This window comes from Protopterus annectens, chromosome 2.part1, assembly GCF_019279795.1.
Source record: "Protopterus annectens isolate FY-2018-M chromosome 2.part1, PAN1.0, whole genome shotgun sequence".
NCBI lineage: Eukaryota > Metazoa > Chordata > Ceratodontiformes > Protopteridae > Protopterus > Protopterus annectens.
Window position 1 is genome coordinate 542,246,779 of NC_056729.1, and position 26,607 is coordinate 542,273,385.

Below are 26,607 nucleotides of genomic sequence, written 5' to 3' on the forward strand. Positions count from 1 at the left end.
TCCAAGTTAGAAAGAAGGAATTATTTTACCAAGAATGTCAGACTGAGACAATATTTGTTTCTAGGTGTAAACCTGGAGCACAAAAGTAACACAGTTTGCATTAGGTCATGTAACATGCAACTACAAGTTAATAGATTCAACCCCATTTTGCAGTTTATAATTAATTTTGTACTTTCAGAGGTGTGTTATCTGTCCAGAAGAAAATCTTTGATGCTTATCTTATCATGGTACCATGACAAATGCATTTTAGTCATCGCTTTCACACTGTAAATAGGAAGGTCTGTGTACCTAACTAGTTCTACAGCAATTTAAGAATTAATAAATTCCAAATTATAGCTGTTTTAGAGATGATACACAAAATCAAAATAACTAGCAGAGCTCCATTTAAGTATCAGTCTGATGCTCAATTTTGTCCATGTCAACAACGTTACTGCAATGCTTTTGTTACAGAGATACTGTGCCATTTTACTTAATAATCTATTTTTTCTTGAACTTTGGAAGACAGTCATGATCATTCTCCCTACTGCGTCGGTTCTCAGTTCTTACACGTTCTGCTACTTCCTATGCTATTTCTGGTCCTACAGTTGTTGCAAGGTTGTATTATAAATGCTCTGTCAAAAATCAGCTCAGTGGTCTTTATCATATTTAGTATCTGTCCTCTTATTTTCTCTTATACTGTCTTAAAGTGTCTCAGTTTTGCAAACATTTATTATAGTTCATTAAACTTTGGTATAGCTAAGTTTTAAATTTTATTAAAGCACGTGGTATAGGCAGAAAGTAAAATCAGAAAACTTTCCTCCAACACAAAATACATATGCTGTATCTTGTTCTACTCTTACTATGAGGACACCTTTCTTGATTACTTCAGCCTTTCTAATATTCAGAATAATTTCTCCCTTGTGGAAGGTTACATGTAGATGTCATACAGGTGATCAAATTGTGTGATCATCACACAGAAAATAGCTGGCACAGATGACTGAAAAATCAGATGATCCAATATGTTGTCTTGTTTTCTGTGCAAGACCACAAACAGTAGGAATCAGGTAGTTTGCTCTTTAACCAATGAACAGTGATCGAAGAGTTGGTAAATATAATTAGATGGCAGTGTGGGGACACAGCCCCCACATACGGAATGCAGGGAGGCTTGCCCCCCCCCCCCCACACACACACACACACACAAAAAACACTACTTTTTTTCATTGAAGTGAAGATCAATGAGTCTTCCTCAGTCTTCTGAAATTTGTTGTTTTGAGTGTACACTCTAGTGACATACACATATAGATACAGTAGAGAGTTGATTATCTGAATGTCAATTATCTGAAACATCAATTATCCAAACACAGCCTTCCAAAGTTTTCGAGTAGGAAAAATCATTAAGTCTGGATATGTAAACATTATACGTAGTTGCTTGTAAGAGTTTTTGATCTTGTAGCCCACGTGTGTGTGAAAAATATTCTTTATTGTCCACTGGAATCGCTGAATGGTTGAAAAGTGTATTCCCTGCTTGCAGAAAAAACAAGATTTTAGAAGTTTTTTATCAAGTTCAGTTATATGTTTGATTATCCAAACTACCCTAGGTCCCAATTAGTTCGGATAATCGACTCTCTACTGTAGATAGATAGGTAGATAGATATAGTCTTGCTTATTTTAGCTAAAGCATGCCTCTCCACTTCCCTCCTTATTATAATGGAGCTCTGTGTTGCAGCCATATCTTGTCGATGTGCTGAGCTCTGCCCTTACCAGGAGATCTTGACTCTTCTGCAGGCATTTAACATGTACACCCTTCTTAAGTGGGTCTTTATCAACAAGCTTAAAAAGGAAGCAATTAGTCCTTCCCCTGTCTGTGAATGACCACTGCCATTTTTCCATAGCTATATGTGCCAAGAATACTAGTCTATGTCACATTTATCTTTTCATCTTTCAGAAATAATTATAGTTTGCCTTGCACTTAAAACTCTCTTTTTCTTGAAATATACAACAGGCAGTCACAGTACAATCTGTTTGAAGCAGTGCAGAATAGTTGGTTCCCTACTTTAATTGCAAATCCACAATTGTAGAACTATGAACAAAAAAAAAATGAGTGAAACTGAATGAGAGCAATGAATGCTGACAATCGCTGCTCTCCTTAAAAGTCAGAGCTGCACCCCATACACACACCTACTACTTATATATACTAAGTCAGACTACCATGCCTCGTGAAGCACAGCAGTCTAGGGTTTAGTGTTCGTACCCCCCCCCCCCCCATTTTTGCATTTTCACTCTCACTATTCTGGGACTGAAACTTGAGTGCTGGAATTTATAATTGTTACAATGCACAGTGCCTGTTTTCATGATTTTTGCAAGTGTTTTACAGTCATTGAATCAGTTTAATCCTTGATACTGGATTTAGTTAAACAAACTGTGTCACAATTTAACTGGACACTGGCATGTGATATCAATACCATACGGGTGACACATTGTGTTAAGAAATTTGCTGAAGCCCTAGTAGTTTGATTATATATTTTTTCTGTAGTGTCTTCTCAAAGTGGAAATGTTGTTCCTCCATGGCAGGGTGAAACAAACAAACAAACAAGAAAAAATATTTTTTTTTCCAGAAGTGACTCACACATGTGCCGCAGGAGTTCTGTGTATAGTGGATAAAGTGCAGAGCCTGGTTACAGCAATTAGGATGCAATGCCATGAGCAGGAAGCACAGGACCAGCAAATAATGCTGCTATCAATCATGGCAGACCTTTAAAAAGTAAATTCTAAGCTTGAAGAATTTGTCTCTAGCACAGCAGTAACAGAGATTGCAGTAGGTGAGGTAATGTCAGGGCATTCCAACACAATTCATTTGAAGAAGGGTGACAGTGTCAGTGGAGCAAAGACTTACTACCGTAAAAGCAAAAATGGAAGGGACTCAGTCTGTGTTAGTGTTTATTGAAGACCATGCAGACACAAAAAAATGTGGCTGGTTTGTCTTCCAGAGAAGACTGAAGAAAGAAATCATATAAAGTTCATAACATTCATGTTTATACCAGTGGACTGACATATCTGAATCTAGGATGCAGACTGAGAGAGCACAACAGGATTTAGTCTTCCGTGGTTTGAGTAACAACAAAGGTGCTTCATTATAAAATGCAATTTTTTTTTGTTTGTTTTTTTTTTAAAGAAAGCGATGTTCAATCAGTTATGGAAGCCTGGCAGGTCCCTTTGCTACAGCAGTACAAGGTTCTATTGCAAGCAAGACTATATAGCAAAGACAAGGTGACAAAGGAATGCATTTTTCTGTGATACAAACATCTGTGACTGCAACCAAACCCAAGAGGTCACGCACGTAGGATTTACTGCACGGTCCAAATAACGAACAGCCAAAAACACTCAAAAAACGGACCAGCTGTGAGGATGTATAATTTTATTGCTTCAAATCTAATCAGCAATGGTCAAAACCATTGTTGAATAAGCAAACCGGTTTCGGCTAATATAAGCCTTTTTCAATGCCAAGAATTCAAAATAGTAAAGTAAGACATCACCATGTGAGCCCTACTTATAGTCCCTCACTTAAAGAGGTATCGCCCAAATAGAATTCAATATAATAACTGAATAAAAATTGAACAAATAATTCCAACAATTCAAACAACATATACCCATAATTCAGCCCATACATATAAAATATTCTGTATAATGTTTGTACAAAAAATAATATTAAATACATTCAATATAAATATACATATGTATATTTCAAGAATGTTTAACATACATAAAGTAATATACAAACTAGTAATTTATATATTACATGGAACAATTCAAACAGTTGTGCCACAAATCAATAACTTAACATTGTGAAAATATATCACAATGTATACATAAAGCTAAAATGTTTATGTAATATGACCATGTGAAACTCACTCATGGTGAGTATAAACAAACACAATATGAATATGGAATACAAAAATGGAATATATAAGAATGGAATACATCAAAATATGCTTATATTCACAACCTACTGAATTGGTTCTAATGTATTCAAACCTGGTCTGAAAAGACCTCCTAACCTTATAATCCATTTGTACTCCATGTCATTCAATTTTTGGTGCCATCCTGCTTTCATTTGTCGATGTAAAGTAATTCTATCTATAATAATAAATGTAAAATGGGCAGAAGGATGTTCAAGGGTATGTTTATACAAAGCATTAGTCATGCGTTTATGTTTAATTGCACTAATGTGCTCACAAACCCTCAATTTAACAGACCTGGAGGTCTGTCCCACATAAAATGCAGAACAATTACATGTGGCCAAATATACTGCCCAATCCGAACTACAATTAGAGAACATCCTAATCTCAAAAACCTGGGATGTATTCCTACTAGAGAACTCATTAGTTTTGGGCATAAATTTACAAAATGAACAATGGCCACATGGAAAACTTCCCTTCAATATGTTTCCCTCCAAAGTGGTCTGTGATGGATACTGTGAACTATGTCTCTTGTAATGGGTTAGAAAAGAATTTAAATTTCTGCCCCTTCTATAAGAAAAAGAACACTGTTGGGGTAATATATCATTTAAAATTTCATGGGAACGTAAAATGTCCCAATGTTGATTAATAATCTCAACAAATCGGTTGGTATTGGCCCCATAGGTAGTAACTAACCTTAAAGGGGAATTCCTCCCTGATCTGTGATTAAACTGTTGTTTAGATTTATATTGTAATAAATCTAAACGTGATAAATGTGACAGAAGACAAAGTTTCAGCTCCAATTCCCAGTTTATTCTAAAGTGTCTCACCTTACTGGTAAAAAGACATACGTCCAAGAAAAATTAAATGTTTTACAGCAGCAGGAAGAGAGCCATTAAATGGATCTTTAACTGAATGCAGCTTCAATGAACAAATACTCGTACACTGGGACTGAACCAGTGGATACAGATAGAAGAAAAATCGGGTCTATATTAAATACTTGAAGAGGCATTTCAGCGAACACCTATTCATCGACACATACACAGCAAATGCACAAAACCGCGAATACTGACATCAGTGATTTCTTTCCCTGGGAAAGAAATTGCTTGGCCATCCCTATAAGTTTGCCATTTTCCCCACTGTAGTGGTGTCAGCATTCGAGGTTTTGTGCGTTCACTGTGTATTTGTCGATAAAGAGGCATTCGCTGAAATCCCTCTTCGGTGTTATGATATAGACCCGAGAAATCATGTGAACCATTTTCTGGTTCAGAAAGAGGTTGGTGAGAAAGAATGTGGTCACTGTCCTGGAGTATCATTGGCTGCTTTAAGGAATGAGCATTTACATTAGCACTGGGATGGCCTAGTCATTGGGTTCTATACTATTACTGTCTAATTTTATTCTTTGTCATTTTTCTTCTTTTTGATCAGTATGAGCAGTTATTTATTTTTTCTGGAGCTTATGAGACTCACATTATGAAGCAATGCAGTACATTTGCCTTAGGTAGTTGATATTTCACATTGAGTAGTCCTCAGGCCAACTGCTGGTTGTCCCAGTGCTGCAAAGTGAAGAAGTAGAATGCCTTGAATAATGATGCAAAATTATATCTCTCTCTCTCTCTCTCTCTCTCACTCTTCCATTTTATTTTTCATTTATTTCCAGTCATAGACTATGGCCTGGGAGTTGGAGTATTTGGGGGTGTGCAACTGCTGCTCAGATTCCTTTCACAGCCTTAGTTAAGTGTATTTGGGGAGGAGTTGTAAGTGTGATCAGCTTGAAGACTTACTACAACAGAAAGCACACATTGTAAGGGCTAGCCTTAGCCTAGTTTGTTGGATTGCTATGGGAGAATAACGAGTGGTTTCTCCAGCATAATATCACTCAGTGAGAGTAAGTGAAGTGGGGAGGAAGTGCGAGTTTATTCAAGTTTGTCCAGGTGCAGTTTTCGAACTGTGAATGGGCCAGACTAAAGCTAGAACAGCATGTTGACATTTAATGGATGGAGTATATAATGGATTTATGAATGACCATGGCAGAAGAGTTACATTTTTATGTAAATATTTTATAACTTAGCTACACTACTTTTTATTATTATTATATCAACTTCAAATATCATAAACTTTTAATGTCATCACAGTGATAAGGGCAATAACTTCAGTTTAAGTGCTGAACAGAGCAGCAAGTTGTAGAGAGTTCTCATTATGTATATAACAGTAAACCATGGATTTCACCTCTAGTAGGAAAGGAAGGTTAATAAAATGAATGCCACTCCCAGCAACAGCAGATTTCAGTATTTTGCTTTTGGGACTGTATATTTTTCACTTTTATGTCAGAAAGAGAGTGCCGTAAATGTGGGTTGTCTCCATACAGTTTGAAATATGCATTGCTTAAGCTTTTCACTTGTTGAACCAAATTAACATTTCCAAAAACAGGTGCACTTCAGACTTAAATATTTTTGTTTACTGTGTTTAATTCATTCTTTTCCTTTTAATAAAGTAAGAGATTTGATCTATAACCACGAGTGTTCCTCTCATAAGAGAGTAGATATGGTAAATTAAAATCAATGCACTAAGCTTTAAGCTTAATCAGCTTGGAAGTTACTTGTAATTATACAAACACATTACTAATGACTTGGGGGTCTAAAGCTTAGTATGTATGCTAGAACTGTTTTTTTCTGACTTTGACCTTTCATTTCTTCGTATATGATCAGTTTAAGTTTTATTTTAGGGAGGATGATGTGTGATATGAAAGATGATCTCAGGGTGGGCAGTCTCCCTTCCTTTACAAATGCATGTGGGAACTGCTTTACATGGTGATTATTTCACTATGTTCTCCTTTATGTTTTTTTGCCTATCAGCAAAAAACCTAGGATATTATTCTGAAATGTTAATTGGCCACCAATTCCAGTTAAGCACTCCAGGATATCAATTTACATAAGGAAGCATTCACCAAAAGTAGCTGTCTACAACAGATACATTTAGCAGACACTGAACATAATAAATTAATCAAACTCAGCTAGAGGCAAGAAGTTACCCTTTAAGTCTAGACAGCACCCTAAGTAAACCCTGGCAAGATATGTTTCTGTTATAGGAGGGTGCATTGGAGCATCCTTGCTTATACATTTAGTTTGGATATACTTACCTTCCTGGTTTTTCAGTCTCAAAAAACAGAAGGTTAACCTCTGAGATTCTGGATTTTTGTGAGGGGTCACTTCTTTAGTGGGGGATTTCAATGTCCTTTATGACCACTATTTTAGAGCACTAAGGGCTAAGAGGTTGACAGGAACCTCTTGAGAATTTTTTTAACTAGGCCGCCCCTACCTGAGATAAAAAAGACCACAGTGAAGAACTTCTCAAAAGCCGACTTCACACTTCTAAAGGCTAGTGTGGTCTCTTTATGGGACTGTGGAAACCATTACTCAAGCCGCTGAATCACTTACAAATGCCTTCTACCAGCACCTACAGGACTGCATAGATCAGGCAATCCCAAACAAAACAAAGACCCTTTGTACCAAAGGCAAGCGTCCAGGTTGGTGGACACCAGCCATAAACAAGCTCTGCAACAAAAGGAGGAAGCTACTACAAGATAGAGCAAAATCCTTAAAAGGGAAAACATCCTTGATCATTATAAGTAAAAAATTAAGATCTCTCATAAAATCATCCAAGGCAACTTTTGAGAGAAAAGTCACCAAGGACTCAAAGGACAATCATAAGGCCTTCTTTAGCTATGTTAGAAACCTGGGAGGAAACTCCCAGATATGCTCAGAATTAGTTCAAAATGATGTAAAAATTACTGAACCTACAGACATTGCCAACATACTGGCTGACAGGTTCAGTGCAAACTTCCTCCCCCCTCCCCCCCAAAAGGTGAGATATCTATACCAGAGAATTATAGGCCCCCAAACATCTCAAACGCTCAGGTGAGAACTGCTCTCTAAACACAGCATCCATGGGACCAGATGGTGTCCCCGGATGTGTGCTCCATGAACTCAATGAGGAATTAAACCCGCAGTTAGGGCAGCTGTTTAATCTTAGCCTCACCTCAGGATACGTGCCTAAGGGTGGCGTGCGGCAACTGTGGTCCCACTGCACAAAGGAGGTGCCTCCACCGACCCAGGAAATTACCGTCCCATCAGCTTGACAAGCTTGATCTGCAAAGCTATGGAGAGGATCATAATGGAACTCATAAATAAAGACATAGGAGACTTGCAGACTTTGGATCCGACCCAGTTTGGCTTTGTCAAGGGCAGATCATGCCTTTTAAACCTGGTGGACTTTTTGAAACAGTCACCAAGGCCATTGATGAGGGAAAGGCAGTCCACACAGCCTACCTCGACCTGGCAAAGGCCTTACACAATACCCCACTCAGGTATCATTGAAAAACTCATCAGCTTAAATGTAAACCCATACGTCACAAGATGGGTTGCAAATTGGCTAAGTGACAGAACCCACAGGGTCAGAGTTGCTGGTGCCATGTCAGACTCAAAGCCTGTCACAAGTGGTGTCCCACAGGGCTCAGTCCTGGGCCCTCTCCTGTTCGGCATCTACTTTTCAGAAGTACAAGCAAACACAGGAGGATTATGGCTGACAAAATTTGCAGATGACTGCAAACTGGGCGCCATAGTTGAGAACACATCTGACACAAATATCCTTCAGAAGGGTCTTATAGAAATGGAAAACTGGTGCCAGAACCATGGCCTAAAGTTAAACGCCAAAAAATGCATAGTCATACCCTTCGGGAAAAACAAGGTTACCCCTAGCTGCCATATAGGTGGCAACCCACTAAGCACAGAAGAGGTTATCAGGGATCTGGGTACCCAGGTTGACAGTAACCTTTCATTTGATACTCACGTTGCCAAAGTAGTTAGGAAGACCTTCTACATTGCCCACCTGATCATGAAGGGATTCACATCTAGATCAAGGGAAGTCATCGTCCCCCTGTACTCATCAATCATCAGGCCAATGATTGAGTACAATGCCCCATTCGGAATGTATCTGACACGACACCTGCAGCAACTGGAAAGGCCCCAAAAGTTCCTCACCAAAAGGATAAAGGGTCTCAAAAATATGTCCTATGCTGCCCGACTGAAGGAACTTCAGCTCTACTCAGTCTGCTCAGAGGTGACCTGTGCCTGACATACAAGGCCATGTCCAACCCAGAATTGATGAACATGCTTCACCTCAAAAAATCTAGATCCCTCAGAACTACAAGGGCAGGAGACTTAAATCTTGACACGGTTATTAATAGGACGTGCTGGAGGGACAGATTCATCACCCAGAGACTCCCTATGCTGTGGAACAAAATCCCGGCGCATGTGAGGCAGAGCACCTCGCTGGCTTTGTTCAAGAGAAATCTTGACCAATGGATGGGAGATCTCAGATATACCCCAGGGATTATCTCAGTGTCACTGCTTGACAGAGGCACAGCAAAATAATGGGCATAGTATCCTCCAAACTAAAGGGGTGGCGAAAGCCACAAAACTCTGGCTAGGCTTATAAATGCCCTTGGGCAGATAGCCTAGTATGAACCTATGAACCTATGAACCTATGAAAACAATTCAGCCATCTGCATGTCATCTGTCTGTTGGGTGACAGGAGATGGGGATGCCCAGATACACTTATTTTGCCTCTAGATAAACAGCCCTTGTTTTTCAAGACTATGCATGTCATTCTACTTGTCTTGTGACCTCTCTCATTTCATTGACAGATCATGCTCCGCAGCATTATCCCTGAAGGGACAGGTGGTCCCCCCATCCCTTATACATGCACATACTTTTTATGTACTGGCTATGGGCCTATTGTGAGTACTGGTTGGAGAAAGGCCCCTGGAAGACCTTGTTTATTAGAGAGATGAGATATAATGAAAAGGTAATTGAAAACAGTAATGTTGGAATATTCAAAATGGCAATGGAGACAGGGTAGGGAAAGGCTCTAATTGCTCCAGCATAAGTCAAAGGTGCTACAACCCTTTATATCCCAAGCTGACCAGCAGCTAATAAGCACAGTAACAGAAATCAAGGTGAACATATATAGGATTGCATTCCAGAGCATTTTCTGAAAAATCAGCTTAAAATGCATACGATTATCAAGGCTTTTCTACTGTGGGATATCCTAGATTACCAATCTTAGTGTCATTTTATTAATAAATCCTTGCCCTTTCTAGTCCTGCCTATAATAAGCTGCTAAATTGCTTAGTTAAAAAGTCATACTCAAGAAAGGTTTGGATGCCATAAGGAGCTATGGGTGGTAACTGGAAGTACACAAAAAGTGCTATAGGCATGAATGAGTTAAAGAAAGATTTATAGACATTTTTTATTTCATTGGTTGTTTTTTGTTTTTAAATTCATATGCAGATTTCAGCTTCCTAATTGTTCCCTTAGCTTCCTTGCTAGTTTAATTAGGCGTGTTGTTAAGGTAGGTAGAATAAGACAGCTAATAAGCATTAAGTACTTTAATCCCCTTTTTATATAATTTGTTTACACTGGTATTCCACGGCAGGGATTTGTTTTTAAATTTCTGATTGTATTTGATGTTAATAGAGACTGCCCTATCAATATGACTATTTAAGTGACAGTAGAAGTCAGAGGCATGGGCAGCAGTTTTAGCAAAACGATCTACTGCAGGAGGATTGCGGTTGAATTTATTTAGGTCATCATGTAATTGAAGAAGATTTGCTTTTAAAAGGTCCATAAACTTAACAGATATTTGCAGGGGATGTGCCAACAGTTTTATAGAAGAAAGTCACTAATTTGATGTTTGATTCAATGAAGAAAGAAAATACATATGGAGATGTAAAAACATCCATATTTGTGAGGACAAGATCAAGGGTATTGAGATCCCTAGTAAGATGGCTTAACTGTTTGTGCAAGAGAGTTAGCACTTATAATGTCAAGGAAGCATTGAATATGCGTGTAATTGTCTATGTGGGCATCCAGTTTATTGATGGGTAGTTGCAGTCCCCCATATTGTGCTTAATGGGAGTTTGAGCTAAAATGTTACAATAACTATTCTGTTCAGAAGGGGACATATAGAGAGTGCTCAACAGCTAGTTAAAATTGTAATGAATATTGTTTAAGTTGATTTGGGTATCTAAGAGTTCAATTTTGTTGTCCTAAGGAATCAGTCATGAGGAGATTATATCCTTGACAAATACTGATACTTTCTGCCATTGCCAGTAGGTATAAATAAGTACTAAACCCAGAGGGAGTGATGTCACTACTTTGAGACCATGTCATTGTAACATCACATATATAAATGTGTTCACGTTGCATGAGAGCCTCAAGTTCTAGTTTCATTTTGGGGGAGGTGTTAATACTCTTTACCATGGTGTCAGCAAAGGCTTTAGCCAAAATCTTGGACAAGCAGGAAGGTTGCCAGCCATCTTGCTCCAAGCTAAGACATACTGCATCCCCCAAGAATGACACCAGCTACAAAGAAAATTAGACAGAATGGTTCCTAGATTTAAGAGAAAGTAACAGGGACATTGCTGATATTACAGAGGTTTTAGATGATAACAGGCCGCCGAAGATTGCCATGACAAACTGGTAGATAAGAGGGCTTTGTTTCAGGGATTAAAGTTGACATCCCTGACACATGATCAGGATTTCTTTAATGCAGCCTGTTAGTTTAGCAGAGCTTGAGGAAATAGTTAAGAAGAAGGCTAAGCAGCCAACTCTTGAGATGGATATATTATCTTTGGCATTGTACAAAATTCACCAAGAAGTTACTATGACAGAATTTCTGTGTGTGATACCAGTACAATAACAGAGGAATAAAGCCCTGACTACAGCCCAAGTAACCCCAGGTTCAACTAGTGGCTTGAGTTTTTAAGGCACTGGCAGGAAGAAGATAACCATACCCACTGGGGGGGGCATATATTCAAGCACACCACACAGTTGATCTCTGAAGCAGGCTGGGGTGTGCAGGGCAATGTCTTGAGAGAGACAGGGCATTGGCTGAGTCACTACAGAGGTGGAATGACATGTCAGCCATGTCCGTTATATGTCTGTTCCTAGACATTATGAGTGTGTGTAAGGGGATGGATTTAGGATATAATAAAAAAATTATCTTCGGCACCAATATAATATTGTTCCGGGGTCTGGCAGAAGTTTGTCAGGTTCAGTAAATCTAATGAATAAAGAGAAGCTTCTGAGAGTTGCCAATGGTCAGCAGTAGGGAAAGCAAAAATGACTACTTTAGAATTATTTTAATTGATGAATGCAGTACCAGGAACCCAGCTGGTTACACCTTCCTGGAAACAGGCAGTAGTAATAGTAATACAGTAAATGGAAGGGGCCCTGATCTGCTGTCCTCATACAGCCACATATCGGTGATTAGTCACAAGTGCAAGTTATTTACTGCAATTTGGGCTGCAGGGCTGACACCATTAATTTGTGAGATTATTCATTCAAAGCAGTGTGGACTTGTGTGGTGGCAGCAGCTGTTTCATCATCTTCATCATCATCATCATCACTGGTCATGTTTCTATCAGGGTATTAACACTGACTGATACTATTTCTTCCCATTGATATTACACTTTGCTACTGAAAAAATACTTGACCTTGTCATCTGAGATTATTTGTTTTAATTCTGGAATTATTTGGTTTACCATCTCTATAACTGATATTTATTTTTTTTCTCCTTAGGATAAAATATGTTAGCTGATCCCATATCTACATTGTTACTTCAGTTTCTATTTTCAGTCTCTGCACATGCACTATGCATTCTCATGTGTACCTGGTTTATACCCCATGTCCTCTTCATCCCACCTGCATACTTTCCACAGAAAGAAGCACCTTCTGTTCAGTTGACATTTTGCCTATGGCATTGCCTCTATACTCTGCTCTTTATTAACTGGTAAATGTTTTCTAGGTGTCTTATATTATTATGTTTACATGTCCTGCATGAGTTTAGTGTTTTCAACCATTGTCGAAGTAGACAAGCACATTGCTTGTATGTAAATTAGCACTCAGGATACATTTAGCGCTGATACCAATAAGCCTTACTTCATCATTTGAGCTTGTTAACCATATGACTGGTACCCTCCATGTTACAAACACACAGACTAAAGGGACTTATACTGAGATAATCATGTACTACATTAACAGACTTTTTGTCATTCATAGGACTGTATCTTTTCAGCTAATGTCAGGTTTAGAAAATGTCTTATTTTTTATAACCTGGAACTAAAGATGCATTCTATACCACTCTTAACAAATTCTACTGCATCATTGCAGTCTGTAACCTATACTCTTCTCTCACCAGACCTAATACATGTCCTGTACAGACTTATTTTGACCCCCCCAAGTCCATTATTATTAGTTTACCACACTTTCATAATATAACATTATCTTTAAATTCTATAAAATAAATATACCACTTGCTACACCTATGCTAATTCCATGAAATATTTAATGTATTACCCTTCAAATCTTATGTTATTTGCTGGTTAACAATTGTTTAAGAATGTGTAATATCATAATTGAACATTTAAGCACTAGATGGAGTAACTGATCATACTATATAACATTTACTTTGACTTATTTTCTGTTTTGTTGGTTCATTTGTTTTATTACTGTAGTTGCACAGGTCAAAAGTGGTAAGTTTAGTTGCATACAAGAAACACATGCAAAAAAAAACATTAACTGAAGCAGTAAATACATGGTGTAGATGACAAAATGTAGCTGTGATACCTAACAAACCAGTAACATAGGGACACAACTAGGACAAAAAGTGTCAGAGCATCTGTAGGTCATTACTTCACAGCAAAAGGCTATACCTCATTTGTATAAATGTGACAGTGGAAGAAGAGGTAGCACTGAAACAACAGTGTTTGCTTTGTTTACTTGGAGAGCGAGGCAACAGTTGACTTGCCATCACTGGCAGAGGTTACAAGTTTATCCAATGTAGTGTTGTCAATCAATCTATAAATGTAGCATGCATGTCTTAGGAAGCAAAGGCAGGAATATGCAAACTCACTACATCACTACTGTCTGCTGCTGATAACTATTTAAGAGAGAAAAGCTAAACCAAGATGTAAGACAGCCAAAGTACACATGATGGCAAGATAATGGATGTTAAGGTTTCTCCAGCATGTTAGTTGAAGGCTACAATAATTTGGTCTGGTGATACCATAAATATGTTAAGTGTCTTGTTTTTCTCCCTCAGGACAGACACACACACACACACACACACACACACACACACACACACACACACACACACACACACATACATGCACAAACAAAACTGCGCTTGTTATTAGCCAAAGAGAAATAGTAAACTGTCAGGCGGCCTAGCACAGAGGAGTAAGGGTCTGTCCTGCAGTCCTTAGTTTAATTTCCTCAGGCTAAGCTTGCTTATATGACTCTGAGCAAGACACTTATGTAGTACTCATGTGTCTTCCCTGAAAAGAGGCACTTGCACCAACTAGACAAATCCCATTAAAAATAAATAAAATATAATTTATTAATATTTTACTTTATTTTGTTTTGGCAGCCAGGTTGTTAATTAATTGGTAGTGGCAATTTGGCAAGTGTGCTGGTTTAACAAGCTTACATCTAGGTCAAGAAAATTATTTATTTACAGAGAGATTAACTGCAAAACAACATGTAGATCAGAGTGCACTGCCATGTGCTGTATCTTTAAGAAGCATGTCAAAGATGTAACATGTATGTATAAATGTCAGGCACATGCCATTCCTAGTGCCATTTTGAGAGTGCAGTCAGAGAGTAGGCATATATGATTTCAGCAGTTAGTTGTATATAAGTTATTTAAGTTAAAGTCAGTAAACTTCTATTGTGATGTGTTTGTATACAATAAAGCTGCTTGAACAGAACCCACAAAGACTCTTCTATTGTGTCCAAAGTAGGAGAGCAACATGGTGTCAGAACTGGGATCGCAGAGAATAATATTTGGAGCCATGAGGTGCAGAGATGACAGTGAAGGTAAACTAAGAGAAACAAGCATGAAAAAGAGCTAGAAAATGATCAAAGGTAATGAGAATATGCACAAACTACTTATTTTATAAAAAAAGATAAAACGGAGCATTACAAGGGCACAAATGGCATTATTAAACAAGCAGGAGACACAAAAGGTTTATTAACCAAAGGAAATGTTTAAAATAGCAACATTTTCAAAATGATTATCAGAAAAGTAAAATGAGCATGTTTAAGGCAAAATGAGTATGTTTTAGGCAAAATGGGCATGTTTAAAATAAAGTGAGCAGAGGAAAAGTACAATGTGCATGAAAAGAGATTAAACAAGCAAAACGAATATAATAAGGGCAAAAAGGTCATATTAAGCATAAATAAAGCAAGGCAACTGCATTCATTTTGGCAAAGTGCTGTGTTTTGGCATGACTATGGCTTCATTTTGTATCAAGGGCAAGTTATTCGAAGTATCTCAAAGTGTGTAAAAATGCTTACTACGCGTGCTTATTACTGTGTATGTATTTCGAATAGTTTATTTGTGTGCAAAGTGAACTATTTCATGAAGTACAGTCAAAGTATAGCCATTTCGAAAAGTTTCTTGTGCTGAATGTGTCTATTTGCAAATTGTCGCCATTACAGAGTCTTTCTTGCACTCCTAGCAAAGTACCACCATTTGGGGGAAATTTCAGTGAGCTATGTACAGTTTATTCGCAAATTGCAATTACTTTGAAATGTTATTGACTCTGAGCTTCTCTTACCCAGTTCATTCACTTCATGAAGTTATTTGAAATGTTTCTTAAAATGATGTTAAATTACATTTGCAAGACAGTTCAAGTGTGTTATAGTGCCCTAAAGACTTCCAGTTACGTAGAGGCTTGCATCGTTCAGTTGTTTGATATGTTTCTTACACTAACAAGTGGTGATTTCTTGCAATACAATAATTTCAAGAGTATTACAGTACCCAAGAGAAACTTGTTTTGCAAAGTTCAATTATACAGAGGCTTGTTGTGCTATTGGGCAAAGTTACACACATTGGCATAAATTCCTGGCATATGTGTATGTGTTCATGCTTATTTGCAAAACCCTGCACTGGTATGTGTTAATATGGCAGATGGATTTCAAAAGCCCTTACCACTTGTATTTGATCAAAATATTGCAGAGAATTGTAGAATATTTGAGCAAAGTTTGTCCTGTTTGTTGCATTTACCTGTTGAGGCTACACACTCAAGTGCGCTAGCCTGTGTTACATATTTATTGCATTTTCCTGCTGTTTGTTGCAAAAAAGAAAAAAAAATATCCTTGTTTCCTGTCTTTCCTGACCTAAAGTAGTCCAAATACAGGCTTTGCTGTATTCTGGACTTTTGGAAAGTTCCTGTGTTGCCCATTTCCTTTCTTGGATAAAGGGAGGCTTCTTTGTTCACCAGTGGCAGTGGGGAGCTTAGAGCAGCCTATCTATCCCTGGAGGAGTGTTCCCAGCACAAGAATCTGGTAGTCTATTGGCCATTTTGGGCCAATTTCTAGCTCTTTCAAGTCCCCCTGTATAAAACCCGCTTTGGCACAGTTTTTGCGCTTATTACTACTCAGCCAAGCTCCTCATGGTCCTGCAGATTGATGCTAGCAGCACAGAGGCTAAAAGAGCGACTGCTAACCTGATAAAAGTGTTTTTTTTTCCTGCTACTACCTGGGCGACTGTCCGATCTAGCTAAATTGCAAGTATTTCTGCTTCTTGAACTGTTTTAAACTGTTTAAAGTTGTTTTTGCACCTGCACTTTTAAAGTTTGTTATGTTTGTTGCATTTACCTGTTGAGGCAACACACTCAAGTGCGCTAGCCTGTGTTACATATTTATTGCATTTCCCTGCTGCTTGTTGCAAAAAAGAAAAAAAACAAAAACATTGTCCTTGTTTCCCATCTTTCCTGACCTACAGTAGTCCAAATACAGGCTTTGCTGTATTCTGGACTTTTGGAAAGTTCCTGTGTTGCCCATTTCCTTTCTTGGATAAAGGGAGGCCTCTTTGTTCACCAGTGGCAGTGGGGAGCTTAGAGCAGCCTATCTATCCCTGGAGGAGTGTTCCCAGCACAAGAATCTGGTAGTCTATTGGCCATTTTGGGCTAATTTCTAGCTTTTTCAAGTCCCCCTGTATAAAACCCGCTTTGGCACGGTTTTTGCACTTGTTACTACTTAGCCAAGCTCCTCGTGGACCTGCAGAGTGGTGCTAGCAGCAGAGAGGCTAAAAGAGCGACTGCTAACCTGATAAAAGTGTTTTTTTTCCTGCTTCTACCTGGGCGACTGTCTGATCTAGCTAAACTGCAAGTATTTCTGCTTCTTGAACTATTTTAAATTGTTTAAAGTTGTTTTTGCACCTGCACTTTTAAAGTTTGTCCTGTTTGTTGCATTTACCTGTTAAGGCTACACACTCAAGTGCGCTAGCCTGTGTTACATATTTATTGCAGTTTCCTGCTGTTTGTTGCAAAAAAGAAAAAAAATATCCTTGTTTCCCGTCTTTCCTGACCTAGAGTAGTCCAAATACAGGCTTTGCTGTATTCTGGACTTTTGGAAAGTTCCTGTGTTGCCCATTTCCTTTCTTGGATAAAGGGAGGCTTCTTTGTTCACCAGTGGCAGTGGGGAGCTTAGAGCAGTCTATCTATCCCTGGAGGAGTGTTCCCAGCACAAGAATCTGGTAGTCTATTGGCCATTTTGGGCCAATTTCTAGCTCTTTCAAGTCCCCCTGTATAAAACCCGCTTTGGCACAGTTTTTGCGCTTATTACTACTCAGCCAAGCTCCTCGTGGTCCTGCAGAGTGGTGCTAGCAGCAGAGAGGCTAAAAGAGCGACTGCTAACCTGATAAAAGTGTTTTTTTTCCTGCTACTATCTGGGCGACTGTCCAATCTAGCTAAACTGCAAGTATTTCTGCTTCTTGAACTGTTTTAAATTGTTTAAAGTTGTTTTTGCACCTGCACTTTTAAAGTTTGTCCTGTTTGTTGCATTTACCTGTTAAGGCTACACACTCAAGTGCGCTAGCCTGTTTTACATATTTATTGCATTTTCCTGCTGTTTGTTGCAAAAAAGAAAAAAAAACAAAAAAACTATCCTTGTTTCCCGTCTTTCCTGACCTAGAGTAGTCCTACAGGTTTTGCTGTGTTCTGGACTTTTGGAAAGTTCCTGTGTTGCCCATTTCCTTTCCTGGATAAAGGGAGGCTTCTTTGTTCACCAGTGGCAGTGGGGAGCTAAGAGCAGCCTATCTGTCTCTGGAGGAGTGTTCCCAGCACAAAAATCTGCTAGTCAATTGGCCGTTTTGGGCCAATTTCTAGCTCTTTCAAGTCCCCCTGTATAAAACCCGCTTTGGCGCGGTTTTTGCGCTTGTTACTACTCAGCCAAGCTCCTCGTGTCCTGCAGAGTGGTGCTAGCAGCAGAGAGGCTAAAAGAGCAACTGCTAACCTGATAAAAGTGTTTTTTTTCCTGCTACTACCTAGGCGACTGTCCAATCTAGCTAAACTGCAAGTATTTCTGCTTCTTGAACTCTTTTAAACTGTTTAAAGTTGTCTTTGCACCTGCACTTTTAAAGTTTGTCCTGTTTGTTGCATTTACCTGTTGAGGCTACACACTCAAGTGCGCTAGCCTGTGTTACATATTTATTGCATTTTCCTGCTGTTTGTTGCAAAAAAAAAAAAAAAAAATATCCTTGTTTCCTGTCTTTCCTGACCTAGAGTAGTCCAAATACAGGCTTTGCTGTATTCTGGACTTTTGGAAAGTTCCTGTGTTGCCCATTTCCTTTCTTGGATAAAGGGAGGCTTCTTTGTTCACCAGTCGCAGTGGGGAGCTTAGAGCAGCCTATCTATCCCTGGAGGAGTGTTCCCAGCACACGAATCTGGTAGTCTATTGGCCATTTTGGGACAATTTCTAGCTCTTTCAAGTCCCCCTGTATAAAACCTGCTTTGACGTGGCTTTGCGCAATTTTACACATAGTGCAGCATTGGGCAGCTCTGCTTAATTGGGTTTATACCATTCTTGGCTCCACAAAGTCTGCTCTTCACTTTTTCCCTTAGAACTGATCTAGTTCTCATAATAAACACCCTATTCCTACTCTAAAGCCTTGCACTTGCTCATTAAAGCAATTATATAAGTCAGCACTAAAAAATTAAAAGCACTACACCCTCACAAACTCCCCTTCAGTACCTTGTTCCCCATTGGCCCTTTTTTCAATTATAAAGGAATTCCCAATACTATTCTAGCATGTCCAAAGGTCAGTTGTCAATCTCCTCTCCGGTCCAGCTGGTGAATCTGGGAATCTTGAGGCAATGTTACAACTGCCTCATGTACACAGACAACCCTCTCCTCCTCCCAACAAATTCCAACACATGTGAGAAATGCAACCATATAGCCAAACAGGAGGCTAAGCTCTCTCAACTCAGTACTGGTGTAACCAGTCAGGAGGAGAAGGAAACCACACTCACTACAATTTCCGTCTCACATAGACCTACCACGACAGCAAACCAAACACATAAACACACAAAACCATACGCGGAGGCTCTAAATAAAAATCTGCCTAAGCAGTAGAGACCTCCAAAGCAGACACCCAAGCAACCGCTACCCCAAAACAAAATACGTGCAACACATAGCTCACAAAGCCAGTGTGCCGAACAGTCACAGCCCTTAAGGCTAAACAACACACCTGATACACTTGTAATAGGTGACTCTATCGTCAGGCACACTGACGTCCTGCTCACCAGGCTGAACAAGGAGAAGGTCACGGTGAGCTGCCTGTCAGGTGCTAGGATCCGCCACATAACACAAGCACTCAGGTCACTCCAAGGCAAGTACAAATATGACTCAGTCATTGTCCATGCTGGTGTGAATGACCTGAGACGTACCTCCCTGGACTACATGAAAAGAGACATAGAGAAGCTCTCTGAGCATGTAGCCCAGGCCGGTATGACCCTGACCTTGAGTAGCATCTTACCCTCACCAAGAATGATGCCACAATATGAAGACAAGATGATCAATTTCATCAATTGGCTTAAGTGTTGGTGTCATTCAAAGGGGATCCAATGCCTGTCAGCCTGGGATGACATGCTCGACAAGCCACGATGCTTCGCTAGGGATGGCTTGCACCTGTTACCCCTGGGCTTTCGGATATTGGCAAAGGCTCTCGCCACCCCCATAGAGCCTTTTTTAGGCAAGGCTCAAAAGACAAACCCACCTCCATAGGTATCACAAGGGATAAGAACTAAGAGTAATGCTACTCAACGCCATAAGTCTAAACCTCAAGATGCATGCACTCGAAACTCTCCTTAGCATGGAGAACATCGATATCTGTGCAGTAACAGAAACCTGGCTCAAGGCTCCCGAGAGCACCCCAGCACTACCAGGTTATACCTCATACCATGCTTTTCGGCCCCAAAACTTGGACAGAACCACAAAAGGAGGTGGAGTATCAATATTCGTCAAAGATACCCACACCTCCAGGTTGGTGGCACAGCACAAAGCATCAGAGACTATCCATGTGCAACTAACAGTGAGTAAAACTGCCTTCCAGTTTATAGCCTACTACAGACCACCCTCCCAAACCCAGGAACCCCACTCAGCCTTCCTGAGAACACTGGAAAATATGAAGGTCTCTCCAAACACCATTATATTGGGCGACTTCAACTACCCAAACATAGACTGGGAGCATTACTCTAGCTCCAACACCCTAGCCCAAAGGTTCCTAGAATTTATAAACACAGATGCTATGGAACAACTTGTTACCACTCCCACAAGAGAGGAAAACATACTGGACCTGATCATCACCAACATGGGGGCTCTATGCTCTAGACCAGAAGTGTATCCCTCACTGGTAAGATCAGACCATAAACTAATCTCACTGGATATTCACATCCCGACCCCACCCCCTGCCCAGAAAACCACAGTGAAAAACTTCTCTAAAGCAAATTTTACACTCCTCAAAACCGAGGTGGAATCCTTCAAAGCCCCTGGGCCTGTGGAAAATACGGCCCAGACCGCAGAATCCTTTATAAATGCATTCTATGAACACCTTTAGGAATGCATGGATCATGCAATCCCAAATAAAACCAAGACCCAATACTCCAAAGGCAGGCATTCTGTCTAGTGGACCCCAGCCATAAACAAACTATACAATAGAAGGAGGAAGCTACTACATGATAGAGCAAAATCCCAAAAAGGGAAGGCATGTCTGATCAGTATTAGCAAAAAATTACGGGCACTCATAAAATCGTCTAAGGCCAGCTTCGAGAGAAAAATTGCACAGGACACTAAGGATAATCTCAAGGCTTTCTTTAGTTATGTTAGGAACCTGGGTGGGAATTCCCAGATATGCTCAGAATTAGTCCAAAATGACAAAAAATACACCGAACCCACAGACATTGCCAACATCCTAGGTGACAGGTTCAGCGCAAACCCCCCCCCTCCCCGCCAAAAGGGCAAATATCTATCCCAGCAGAGTGCTGCCCTCCTGACATATCAGATGCTCAGGTAAGAGCCGCCCTCTCCAAAGCAAAAAACACAGCATCTATGGGACCAGACGGTGTCCCGGGCTGCATCCTACATGAACTCCAAGAAGAGCTAAACCCAAACATAAAACTACCATTCAATCTCAGCCTTACTACAGGATATGTACCCAAAGAGTGGCGTACAGCAACAGTGGTCCCTCTCCACAAAGGTAGTGCCTCAACGGATCCTGGAAACCATCGCCCCATAAGCCTGACTAGCTTGGTCTGCAAAGCTATGGAAAGGATCATCATTGACCTCATAAATAAAGATATTGGGGACCTACAGACACTGGATCCTACCCAGTTCAGCTTTGTTAAGGGCAGATCCTGCCTCTTAAACCTGGTCGATTTCTTTGAAACAGTCCCCAAGGCCATTGACAAGGGGAAGGTGGCCCACACAGCCTACCTGGACCTCGCAAAAGCCTTTGATACAATACCCCACTCGGGCATTATAAATAAGCTCACCAGCTTAAATATAAACCCCTATATCACTAGATGGGTTGCAAACTGGCTCAAGGATAGAACCCACATGGTTAGAATTGCTGGAGCCATGTCAGACTCCAAACCAGTTACAAGTGGCATCCCACAAGGCTCAGTCCTGGGACCTCTCTTGTTCGGTATATATTTCTCAGTGGTACAGGCCAACACGGAAGGACTGTGGCTGACCAAGTTCACAGATGACTGCAAACTAGGTGTCATAATCGACTCTCCAGCCGACACAAGCATCCTACAAAAGGGCCTCATAGAAACAGACAACTGGTGCCAGAGCCATGGCCTCAAGCTAAACACCAAAAAGTGTATAGCCATCCCCTTTGGCAAAAACAAAGTGCCCACAAATTACCCCATAGGTGGTAATCCATTAAGTACGGAAGAAGTAATTAGGGACCTGGGGACCCAAGTTGATAGCAATCTCTCATTTGAAAACCACGTGGCCAAAGTGGTTAGAAAAACATTTTATATAGCCCACCTAATCATGAAGGGATTCACATCTAGATCAGGGGAGGCCATCGTGCCTCTTTACTCATCCCTCATCAGGCCCATAATTGAGTACAATGCCCCTTTGGGATGTACCTTACCAGACACCTGCAGCAACTGGAAAGACCCCAAAAGTACCTCACCAAGAGGATCAAAGGGCTCAAACAGATGCCATATGCTGCCCGGTTAAAGAAACTCCAGCTCTACTCAGTGGCATACCGCCTGCTCAGAGGCGATCTGTGCCTGGCGTATAAAGCCATGTCCAACCCGAATTAATGGACATGCTGCACCTCAGAAAATCCAAATCCTATCGAGCTACGCTCGAGACTTGAACCTCAGCACAGAAATAAATAGGACATACTGGAGGGACAGATTCATAACCCAGAGCCTCCCTTCACTCTGGAATAAAATCCCAGTCCAGGTTAGGCAGAGTCCCTCATTGACTCTCTTCAAGAGGAATCTTGATGAGTGGATGGGAGATCATAGGTTTACCCCAGGTATTACTTCTGTGTCACTGTTAGACAGAGGCACAGTATACTAACCTCGAAAAAGGGCATAGCAAAATTAATTTAAAATGGGTGGCGAAAGCCAAACACATTCTGGCTAGGCTTATAAATGCCCTAGGGCAGATAGCCTAGTATGAACCTATGAACCTATGAACCTAAGAGTGTGATATTTTTATACATGCAGCTTATGCAGATAAAGATGCAAGCAACAATGCATTCATTTTCTTAAACCTAGCTGGGTCAGAGGCCGTAGAAAGAAAGCATTCATTTGTGTATGCACCAGCAATATATGAGGGAGAAGGTGAAAATCATCATATTGTTGTACAGACTAAATCAAGGGAAGACCCCGAGTGTTTGAAGCACAAGTTCAGAGAAATGTGTAACTCCCAGACAAATATTACATTAGAGAGACATTTTTTTTTATACGAGAGATCAGAAACCAGGGAACATTTTTGCAGCTTATATAACTGACCCGAGAAACAAAGCTAAGACGTGTCGGTTTGGTGACTTGACAGATGAGTTAATAAAGGACAGGCTCGTTTGTGGTATTAATAGTGCTGCTGTGAGAAAGATCTTGCTTCATGACAGTGATTTAACATTGAGTAAAGCCATAGAGAGTTGTTAGCTGCATGAAGTGAGAGAAAAAGACACAAGTATGCTTGAAAGTGACGAGAGTGGTTTCAGCACGCTCCAGAACAAATATAAATAGTCTGCAACACGTGGCAACCAGAAGTAGGCCTAAGCACATGGCAGCTACAGCCCCTGCTGGCTCACCAGGGAAATCGTGTAGCTTTCGAGCAATTTCTAAAACTAGTTCAGTTAAGGGAGAGTCCTCACTGCAGCACAGGTGTGAATCAGCAAAACCTGAGTCCAGCTTTATTGTTAACTGTTGCAACTGTGGTGCAAATCATGAGTCTAAGAGAGAGAAATGCTTAGCATTTGGTCAACAATGTCATAAGTGTAAAAAATGGAATCATTTTCAAAAGTCTTGCAAATCAAGTAAACCTCATACAGTTGTAAAGAAAGATCACACAAAAAAAAACAAGTTGATCAAGTAGAGACAAAGCAGTCCACTTTCTATGTAGATGGTGTATCAGTGTTTGGTGAAAGAGATGATGCACTGACTTTATTGGCAAAAACTGAAGTGTTTTGTACTGTCCAGATCAATGATAAATCCACAGAGCTTAAAGTAGAGACTGCTTCAAAATATAATGTAATATCAGTAGACACATTTGCTAAAGTGAGAACTAATGAACAACTCAATGTGGCCAGTTGTGCAAAACTTGTTGCTTATGGAGGTTAAGAATTCAAACCGAAGGCTCAGTAATGCTTTCATGTTATTTGGCCAAGAACTATTACAACTTGTTATTTTATGTAGTTCGAAGACCAGTACAGTCTTTACTGGGTCTAAAAGATAGTTTGAGAATGAATCTGCTTTCTTTTACCAAAGAAGTTCATCACATAAGTGCATCTCCTAGTTCCAATTTTTCTGAAACCATTTTCTCAGAGTATGGTGATGTTTTCGATGACAATTTGGGCAAACTTCCAGTTGTGTATTCCATGAAGTTAGACCCAGAGGTCACTCCAGTGGTCAGACCGGCAAGAAAAGTTCCAATAGCTATGCAAAATAAAGTCAAGGCTCAAATGGATAAAATGGTGCAGCAAGGTGTAATTTGTCCAGTCACAGAACCAACTGAATGGGTGTTGTCTATGGTAGCGTCTCACAAAAAAGGCTCAGACAAAATCAGAATATGTATTGTCCCAAGAGATTTGAAGAAAGGGTTGAAGAGACTGTATCATCCAATGTGCACAGTCTAAGAGGTCACAGCCCTAATACCGAATGCCACTGTCTTTTCTGTCTTGGATGCAAAAGTTCATTTTGGCAAGTGATGCTTAAATTCTCATTACTAACCACGTTTGGTACCCCATTTGGCAGATACAGATTCCTAAGGATGCCATTTGGAATAAATTCTGCAAGTGAAGTCTTTCAGCATGCAATGGAGCAAATTTCTTCGGGTTATCCTCGTGTCATAATAGTAGATGGCTTACTCTTTGGAGGAAATGGTGAAGCAGAGCATGACAAAAACCTAAAGAGAGTTCTAGACAGAGCATGTGAAGTAAACTTGAAGCTCAATCCTCTGAAGTGCAAATTCAGGCTACCAGAAGTTATATATGTGGGTCATTTATTTACCAGTACTGGCTTGAGACCAGACCCGACCAAGCAGGCAGCTATCCTTGAGATGTCAGCACCAGACAATATTCAAGCTCTACAGTGTTTCCTAGGCATGGTCAACAATTTAGGCAAGTTTATACCAGACTTCAGTGAGTTGACAGCACATTTAAGAGAGCTGATGCACAAAAATGTTGCATGGTCATGGTTAGAACACCACCAGAAGGCATTTGAAGACCTTAAGCAGAAAATTGCCACCCCACCTACATTAAGCTACTATGATGTGAATAAACCAGTCACTCTTTCCTGTGATGCTTCGAAACTGGGTCTTGGCGCAGTTATACCTCAAGAGGGCAGACCAGTAGCCTATGCATCTAGAACACTTACCCAAACTGAGATGCAGCATGCTCAAATTGAGTAAGAACTTTTGGCAATAGTATTTGCATGTTCCAAGTTTCATGATTATATTCATGGTCAAGTTATTCAGACTGAAACTGGCCACCAACCTCTAGTTACTATTCTAAAGACACCTATGCATTCAGCTCCAGCAAGATTACAAAGAATGATACTCAAATTACAAAAGTACAACTTCAAAATGGTCTATACAAAAGGCAAACTACTCTATTTGGTTGATACTTTATCCAAATCACCCAGAAAAACAATGAAACAGCTTGACACAGAGAATTTTGACTTTGACATGATGGCAGTACATCATTTTTCTACCATTAGGCTTGATGAGTTGAGAGATCACACTAAGACTGATCCAGTTTTGCAAAAGCTCAATTACTATATTTTAATGTTGCATGGCCGTCAAAGCAATGTAGTGTATCACCTGATGTGCAAACATATTTTCCTTACAGAGATGAGATGTTAATGGAAGATGGCATTATTTTCAAAGGTCCTAAAATTGTTGTTCCTGCTTCCTTACAACAAGAATATATCTGGATTTTGTATCATGGTCACCCAGGTTCCGCATACACTAAGAAAAGAATGAGAGAATTAGTATTTTGGTATTCGCTACTGAAAGACACTGATAACATAGTTTCTTCCTGTTCAGTATGCAATAGTACTAGATTGCATTTACAAAGAGAGCCACTTCAGCTAAGCCAAGTTCCTGAACTACCTTGGTTGACAGTGGCCACTGATATCTTCGAGTGTAACAAGCAATACTACTTAGTATTGGTAGACACTTATTCAAACCGGTTTGATATTAACATACTACCTAACCTAACATCCACTGCTGTTATTATTAAGTTGAAATGTCATTTCTCAGTCCATGGTAGTCCACAGAAAGTTATCTCTGACAATGGCACTCAATTTACTAGCCCATTGTTTCAGAAATTTGCAAGAGAATGGGACTTTGTACATGTTACCAGCAGTCCTGAATATCCACAGGCAAATGGTCTAGCTGAACATGCAGTGCAGAGTGCAAAGCAATTAGCTGAAAAGTCAATTAGTTGAAAAGTGAAAGGATACCGATGTTTTTTTGAATTTACTTAATCTCAGAAACATGCTCCGTGACAATATTCTTGGCTCACCTGCTCAAAGACTTCTATCCAGGCAAACCAGAATGACACTTCCTAT

General features: G+C 39.9%; 1 protein-coding gene across 1 annotated transcript in view; it reads left to right on the top strand.

The window, feature by feature from the left end:
* The window catches only part of LOC122794749 (transmembrane emp24 domain-containing protein 11-like), a 214,640-nt gene that overhangs the window by 118,949 nt on the left and 69,084 nt on the right, over positions 1 to 26,607 (top strand). The window lies entirely within an intron of this gene.